This window comes from Panthera leo, chromosome A3, assembly GCF_018350215.1.
Source record: "Panthera leo isolate Ple1 chromosome A3, P.leo_Ple1_pat1.1, whole genome shotgun sequence".
In the NCBI taxonomy this organism is placed as follows: domain Eukaryota; kingdom Metazoa; phylum Chordata; class Mammalia; order Carnivora; family Felidae; genus Panthera; species Panthera leo.
In genome coordinates this window covers 72,193,989-72,202,614 of record NC_056681.1, presented here as the reverse complement: position 1 = coordinate 72,202,614, position 8,626 = coordinate 72,193,989, and the positions used below count along the sequence as shown (strand labels likewise).

The following is an 8,626-nucleotide window of genomic DNA, read 5'->3' as shown; positions in this document are numbered from 1 at the left end:
AAACACTTGTATTTAATCCAAATGTATTGAATGTAAGCTATATATAAAGCACCTGGTCCTGCTGACAAGGTACACAGTAGGCCCTTCCAAGGACCTGGAGAGTAGTAACTGTTCATCAGGAGTTTTGAATATGTTAAAGAAATAAGACAGAGACCCAAGGCAGCAGGATATAAGAGCTAAAGTGTGAGGGTGGTGGAGGAAGCACCTGCACTGTGAATTGGAGAGGTGAAGACAGAATTATGTTCAGGGACTCAAGTGTGCCATTTGTTTCTCAAGTTTATAGCCATTTTGGAAAGCAGCACACGCAGCACTTGAGTTTTCTGGAGCCTCAGTCATTAAAAGTTTTGTGTAGAGGATGGGGTGTTGGAAAGCTTGGGAACCCAAGGTGAGGGGAGGGAGGTGGAAGACGTCCATGGGTTTGCTCTCTCCTGCCCACACAGCAAGCTCAGACTTCAGAGTCAGAGGGGCCCAGATTCTAGTTCTGCCTCCACTGCTCTCTCACCATGGGTCCTCAGGAAGGTTATCTTCTAGTTGTGAACTGGCAACACTAAGGAACCTGCCCGACTGCTGCCACTTCATACCAGAGCTGCAGTCTGGGTCCTGCTGGGTTCATGAAAGTAAGCCAGAAAACATTTGAGCCGCAGCACTACCCACCTCCCATTTCTTTCCACTGATATGGGTAAGTGAGAGGTAAATGAAGACAAAAGCAACATAGAAGGCAGTCCTGGGAGTTGGTAGCTTGCCTTTCGGGGATGTTTTATCCAAGCTCCCATTACACTCCCTGGGCTCTGTCTGGACAAGGCAAGGGGAACAGGGTCCTCATTCCATTTGGTGTATCACATTTGTCAGTGCCTAAGAACTGTTTCCCTACCCCACCCGCCTCCTAACGGAGTCCAGAGTTATTCCCATCCTACAAACACACCACAGAAAGAGATAGAATATTCACCTCCCATCTGTACTTTCAATAAAACTAACCAACTTCAGGCCCACATGGCTGATCAAGGCCACCTGGGTCATTCCCCTAAAAATTTCAATTTAAATATTTTGCTGGTACAACCCAGCCATGTACTAGTACAGTATTTGCTGATGCCAATAAATTATTTTGGATATTTTATACCTTCTCCCCCCCAAGGTATTAGTATAAAATATATTGTGCTTTCATAAACAAGGTGTTGTTCTCTTGTGAAACCACTTCAAAGTGTTTTAAAATATATGTACGTTGAAGGCACTTGAATGTTTTTTCCCCAGAGAAATGTCTTTGTAAAAGTGGGGTGTATGTAACATGTGTTTGCATCTGCTCCGCAGGTAAATAGGGTGCCAGGGTTTGCAAAGACATGTGTTGGGGAAAGCAGTCTCATGCATGCTGTCTTTTGTCACCCACTTGGTCACATACAAATGGGCCTTGGGCTTGGACTACTTCTTTTGTTCTTTTTTTCCCTCACTTTTCCAACAGATTTATTTATTCATTTATTTGAAAGGAATGGATTTTGAGGAGAAAAAAACATGGTGATCCCTAAGGCAAGGCTGATCAAGGTGATCAAGGTGATCCTTAAGGCAAGGCTGAAGATATCAGTCTCTGGTATCTAGAATTCAGGCTGTAGTCCTTGTTTTTGGATGGGTCACTGAGTGTGTGACACAGTCCATGCTTTTAACTAGATTTTTTTGTAAAGTTTACTTATTTATTTTGAGAGAGAGAGAGAGAGAGAGAGAGCAAGCAGGGGAGGGACAGAGAGAGAGAGGGAGAGAGAGAGAGAGAGAGAGAGAGAGAGAGAAATCGAAGCTGGCTCCACAATGTCAACACGGAGCCCGATGTGGGGCTCGAACTCACAATCATGTAAGATCATGACCTGAGCCAAAATCAAGAGTCAGACACTTAACTGACTGAGCCACCCAGGCGCCCTGCTTTTAACTGGATTTGCACAGAAGAATGGATGCTTGGCCCAGGTAGAACAGATGAAGTATTTGGTTTCACGTGTCACAGTACTACCCAAGTTCCTCCCCAGGATGTAGTGCCCCATGGGGTTGTACTTCTTGTCAAGCTCCCTCTTAATTTGGGCTGCAATGTCCTCCTCCATGTTCTATTTCTCCAACAGCTGAGTGGCACACTCTACCGAGTCCTGTTGCATGTCCTTTGACATATCGGCGATTTTGATCATGGCCTTCTGGTGGCACATGGTTATTGGAGAGCAGGGGGTGGCCAACTGCAATTGTCTCCTGGAGGAGGGGCCAGTGACTCTCAGACCCAGTGGGAGCTACTGTTGCTACCAAAGCCATGCTGCATATACTAAGAGGTAAGGATCCCAAACAACCTATGCCGGCCTTGTTACCTTGTGTGGGAATCTCTCTCTTTGTCATGCTTAATGAATGTTCTTTAGTCTCTGCTTGAAGAGTGTGGATCATATACCACATGGCCAACTTCACTGTCATATTGTAACTGAACTAACCTGAGTTGGCTCCTTGGTGACTTATAGATAAAGATTATACCAGGTAGAGGCATCACACAAAGAAAGCTTCATTTACAGCAAGTAGGAGATCATGGGGAATAACTTCCAAAGCCGTGACTCCCCAGGTAGGGGTCAGTGGGTTTCTTTTATTTAGGGTTAGGATGAGTATTCAGAGAGGGGAACTTTGTCATTGCATGTAGAGATGGGTATAAGGTTATGCATGTGTATTTAGGAAACATACTTATATGTGTACTGGATGTTATGTTAATGAGGTTTGTGCTCTTCCTTGAGCAGAGACTTTTGATAGAAGTAACTGTTAGGCGAGGGGAAGGAGTTATGAACATGCTTCAAGAACGGGTATAAACTGGTTGGGGTCTTGGGCCTCTTATCTCAGGTGAAGAATGCAGGACCTTGCTTACTTTGGAAACAGCACTGAGAGTTTGTCCCACTGATTTCTTGTCCCTGATATGTTTAGGCTGTTTCCTGGCCTGGTAGAGACAGTTATCTTTTGCATTCCCTTTCTTCCCTTAAATCATTAACTACTGAGGCATTTGTGTTTCTCTGTAACTCTGACATCTCCTAGGAAGTTCTACAAGAAGTGTGTTTGGGCAAGTAGAGCCGGAGACATAGGCCATACATCAGGAAAAATAGCTGGGGCCTAAAATGACTTCTCTTGTGTCCCAAAGCTGGAGACCATCTAACTCTCTCTGCTTACAGTATCTATCCTCTGTGGGGAGGAGACAGGGTCTTCCCACTGTGCACAAGTGTGTGTACAAAGGCAGATTGTGTTATGCTGGTCTCTGGGAGAGACCTGGGAGAGACCTGCTGGCCATGGGGAACTGATGCCCACTATTGTAGCTGATCTTGTGGTATCTCTTCCCTATGTAAATAAAGCACTCTTCCATCCCATGCTTGACTGCCTCGTGTTCTTCTTGGTGACTGTGTTACTACAATACAGTGAGCAGAAGCTTTAGAGTCCTCCCCTGGGACTGGTAACCATGGCACAATTATCTGCTGGGCAATCTTGAGACTGAACTGGAAGAGTGCAAGCGATTTATCTGAGGTTAGCCTGCTGGTATGGCTTTTATGTTTGTGTCCCCCAAAATTCATATGTTGGTATCCTAATCTCCAGTATGACATCATCTGGACGTTGGACCCTTCGGAGATAATTAGGTTTAGATAATATTGTGAGATGGGGGGGGGGGGGGAAGATGGGATTTGTGCTCTTATAAGGAAAGGAAGAGACCAGAGCCCCCTGTCTCTGCTATGTGAAAATAGCAAGAAGGCCAAGAAGAGAGCCCTCAATAGGAGCTGACTCTGCTGGTACCTTGATCTTGGACTTACTAGTATCTAGAACTGTGAGAAATAAATGTTGTTTCAGCCACCCAGTCTGTAGTATTTTGTTATAGCAGCCTGAGCTGATTAAGACACATTCTCTGTTCTGTGACCCTCTGTTCTGATGTCTGGAAAGTGTGTGTATGTGTGTGTGTGTGTACTGACAAAAATAAAGTTTTTCATATGGCATTTTTTTAAAGATGATGCATTAGAGCCACTGATTTATTTAATCCAATCAGGCCCAAAGGAAAACAAGTGGGACATGGAGACTTGAGCCTCTTCCTGCTAACAAAGGACTGAAGGAATTTTCTACGGCATTTATAGATACCAGGTTGAATACGGTTTCCCATGACAACCAATTAGTATGTTTGAGATTAATGGTTACATTCCACAGGAGATAATGTTAAAGTTGTGAAGTCTTGATATCTTAAGGGGATATATTACAAAGAATTTAGCAAGGACACATTTCTTTTGGTTACAAAATACTAAATAGCATGGTTACAAGCTATGGAACAGATACAAATCTTCCCCAGGGCCTACATCCAACAGGTGGTTTATGGTTCCCATCCTTGTGAATGTTCCCAGCCTTTATTTTGTCTAAGTTGTTCTAATGGTTACACGATCAGCATCTTGTCTGTGTGGCTGCACACATAACAACTACCACTGATCTGAGCAAACGTTTGCAAAATGGTCCAGAGTTTGAAGCAAGTTGCAAGAATTGAGGAAATTCTTGTTCTCATTATTTGTTTATACTGTTTTTTGTAGACTTGAACATGTCAACTAATTCCCTATTCTTATTTGAAATCCAGAACTCTTGCTTCACAGGGGTTTTGGGGGAAGACTTCATGATCACAAATCATGCTGGGACATGAAGTGTTAGATAATTGATGGAGCACATATGTATGGTTCTTTATTCTAGCACTCAATCATATATGGTTATTCCTTCGCAGTACGATTTTACTGTTTTCTGCAGGCCACATTTTCAATTTCATTCTGCACAAAGCTTCATGCCAGGTTTTTCAATCCTTATTTCTTCAAATTAGAGATTTTGTAGAGAATGCACAATAGTATGCTCAGTTGCTTTGAAGATTAGAAAGGTATATATTCTGAGTACTGATTTAATAAGTGATATTCCTCTACCGTGTAAATGCAGGTCCTCAAATGCCAGTTTCTCACCACAGAAGCATTTATCTTCCATGAATTTGTTCTTTTGTCAAATTCTTCCCTAGTTCTTCAGTATCATAGGCCAATACACCATAAGCTGCTGCCAGCTCAGTCTGACTTGTTGACCCCAAATACTCTTGAGCTTCTCTTGACTTATTATTTCTCCCCAGTTTTGACTCTGCTCCAGTCAGACCAAGTTACTCACTGCTCTGTACATGTGTTTGGCACCTGTGGTCACCCTTTTTCCCCTTTTTGTAATGTTTCCTGCTGTCCTTTCCTATCTGCAGTCTTTCCATCCTATAAAGGCATCTCAGGGCTGCCCTGCCCTCACCCCCTTCAGGATGACTTCACCTCAAGTTCTTACTCTTTCTTTCATCCATCCTCCTTCCATCTTTGTTTTTTTCTCAAGGATAGGTTGGAAGATCCATTATGGGTGCAACTTTATTTTATATTTCTTTGCATCTCCTCAGTTTCTTTAAAGTATATTTTTTAAATTTTATTCATTTTGAGGGAGGGAGGGAAGGAGGGAAAGAGAGAGAGAGAGAGAGAGAGAGAATGCACAAGCGGGGGAGGGGCAGAGAGAAGGAGAGACAGAATCCCAAGCAGGCTCCATGCCATCAGCACAGAGCCCAATGTAGGGCTCAAACTCATAAACTGTGAGATATGACCTGAGCCAAGATCAAGAGTTGGATGCTTAACCAACTGTGCCATATTCATCTCCTCAATTTCTTTTTTTTTTTTTTAAATTTTTTTTAACGTTTTATTTTATTTTTGAGACAGAGAGAGACAGAGCATGAATGGGGGAGGGGCAGAGAGAGAGGGAGACACAGAATCAGAAGCAGGCTCCAGGCTCTGAGCCATCAGCCCAGAGCCCGACGCGGGACTCGAACTCACAGACTGCGAGATCGTGACCTGAACTGAAGTCAGACGCTTAACCGACTGAGCCACCCAGGCGCTCCTCATCTCCTCAATTTCTAAGGACAGCAAACCTGTGTATGATTTGTTGGCGGGTGTTGTGGGTAGACTACTTGATTCCATCCTCTAGTATTGGAAATAATGTTTAATATTTATCTAGTGGGACTATTTGAGGCAAGTCATACAAAATTACCAAAGGGTGACCAAAAGACAAGACAGATTAGCCTTTTAAGTGGCTATCTTTGGTGAAATTAATGTGTAAACTTAAATTTTGAAATGCTCAATATAAAAAAAGGCCAAAAAATTGCATATGTTTATTAGTAGCATGAACTTCTTCTTTAGTAGTATCTTTAAGCAGATAAACGAAAAATTACTAACACAGTGTAATTTTTAGTGCAATTAAAAAGTAGAAACTATAGCCCTGAAAGGGTCTAGTTCTATTTTAGCAGGCAATTGTAAGCTTAAATCTGAACTTCCCTTAAGCTATTTGCTTATGTATGCAAGTATTTCTTCATGAATTTACTGTTTCTTAAATATGTTATTTTGTTCACTCAATAGTTTTGCATTCACTGAAGGCTAAAACAGACCACAACAACTAAATAAGTTAATAAAATGATGACTCTACAGGAGATGATTGAGAGACTGAGCTATCATAAGTCAGGCAGGGAGGATTCCAGAAGAAAGGCATCAAGGTAAGCACAAGGCCCAGGAGGTAGAAGAGCTTCAGGAAAGGAAAGGAAACCAGTGTGATGGTCCACTGTGAGGGAGGGCAAGAATTAAAAGAGGCAATGTTAAGGGGCGCCTTGGTGGCTCAGTTGGTTAGGTGACCAACTTTGGCTCAGGTCATGATCTCGTAGTTGGTGAGTTCAAGCCCCATGTTGGGCTCTGTGCTGACAGCTCAGAGCCTGGAGCCTGCTTCAGATTCTGTGTCTCCCCCTCTCTCTACTCCTCCCCTGCTCACACTCTGTGTCTCTCTGTCTCTCAATAACAAATAAACATTAAAAAAAATTTTTTTTAAAAGAGACAATGTTAAGGAGGGGGCCAGATGCCAGATCAAACAAGACCTAATAGACCATAAGAAGGGTTTGGGTTTTATTTAATGGGCACTGGGAAGCCTTTGAAAGGTCTGAGGCAGACCTGTGGTATGCTCTGATTACATTTTCAAAGGGATCCCTCAGCCTATCGTGGAAAGAGTGAATTGGAGGAGCAGAAGGAAAAAGGCCAGTCAAGAGGTTGGTGCCATGGTGGCTTGGGCCAGGATGTCAACAGTGGAGATGGAGAGGGGTGTATGGTTTTGAGATAAATTTGGAGATCGAACCTATAGAAGTTCATGATGGATGGATGTAGATGGTGAAGTAAGGGATGAATCATCATGGATCCCATGACTTTTCATCCATAGCATTCTTTTACCCTAGGTTATTTTTGCTTTTACTAAAAACCAAGTCTTTCAGATCTTAAGGAAAGAATAACAAAAGGAATATAGAAAAAATGGATTCATGGCTTTAAAAAATATTGTGAGTTTCTTGCTTAGAATTCCGAATACTTGGTCTTACAGTAGCTTTTGGCCAAAGGCAATAAAATTGTAACGTGCACATTGGGTGCATAGCTGGCCAGATTGTGGGATCATTTAGAAAAGTACATTGAAAAATGTTTCTGTCTCTTGAACCACTTCCGATTGTAATATAAATTCTCCCAATCCAGCTAATTTTATATGCACAGAAAGTAGTACAACTCCACGGGAAATATAAATTTTTCATTGACTAGCAGCCTGTAACTGCTTTAAGTGTAATTACACATTTTTCATTTAAGATCAATTTCACAAAATCGTTTTTATGACCTAAGGCTGCCTTCTTAATAATTGGGTGCAGCTAATTTATTAGGGTTTGCATGTGTTGGTATTGGTGTCATTCTTGCCTGAATTTAATAGAAACAGGCTCCACGTGGGGTATGGAAAAGACTCTCTGGTTTCATATTTATTTCCCTTATGCCGATCCAGTGAACCTTCTTTTGTTTCTTAGCATATACAGTTCTGTAGAAAGCCCATGATAACCTGTTCTTAAAACAGCTCAGTAGACAAATGAGGACATTCTCCACTTAATGCTAGGGAAGATGCCCCCTCAGAACATAATTAAATCTGATCTTTCTCACTTGAAGCAGCATGAATAATTCATGGAGTTTAGGCATAATCAGGTTCTAGGCTTTGGGAAATATTGATGTTCAAAGGTTAATTTTTTTTTCATTAAAGGAAAAGATCCTATGAAGTAGTCTTCTATGCTAAGATTCAAGTATGGTGGAGATTCCAGTAAAGGAGTGTGTGTGTTGGGGGTGTGTGTCACTTTATGCAGAGGGAAGTGTACTTGTATACACACATAATTCGATATGCTTACTTTAACCTTCATCTCCTTTCTTACATGAATATGAGCAAGAGATCTGACTTCACTGAGTGGTAGAAATCTAGAATTAAGGGGTGCATCCCAAAACTCAGGCTCTTTGCCATGTGGACCATTAGGAGGAAGTTGGCACTTGGATTTTGTCCTCTGACTATGTTCTGAGTCAGGAGTTCTAGAAAAAGTAGACAGCAGAGTTGCCCAAGGAAGCTCTATGTGAACTCAGACCCCATCATCTCCATTAGGAACAGTCTGGATTTTTAGACATTCTTTCTATGAGAAATATAGGTCTTCCCTTTTTCTTAAGCATGCCAACAGGGTATCATTGTAGATAGTAAGTATGAAAATGATAATACATGGTTCCTGCATTCAAAAGAATCT

General features: G+C 42.0%; 1 pseudogene; it reads right to left on the bottom strand.

The window, feature by feature from the left end:
• Positions 1 to 1,905: 1,905 nt before the first annotated feature.
• Positions 1,906 to 2,174, bottom strand: LOC122215230 (annotated as a pseudogene).
• Between the last annotated feature and the right edge of the window lie 6,452 nt (positions 2,175 to 8,626).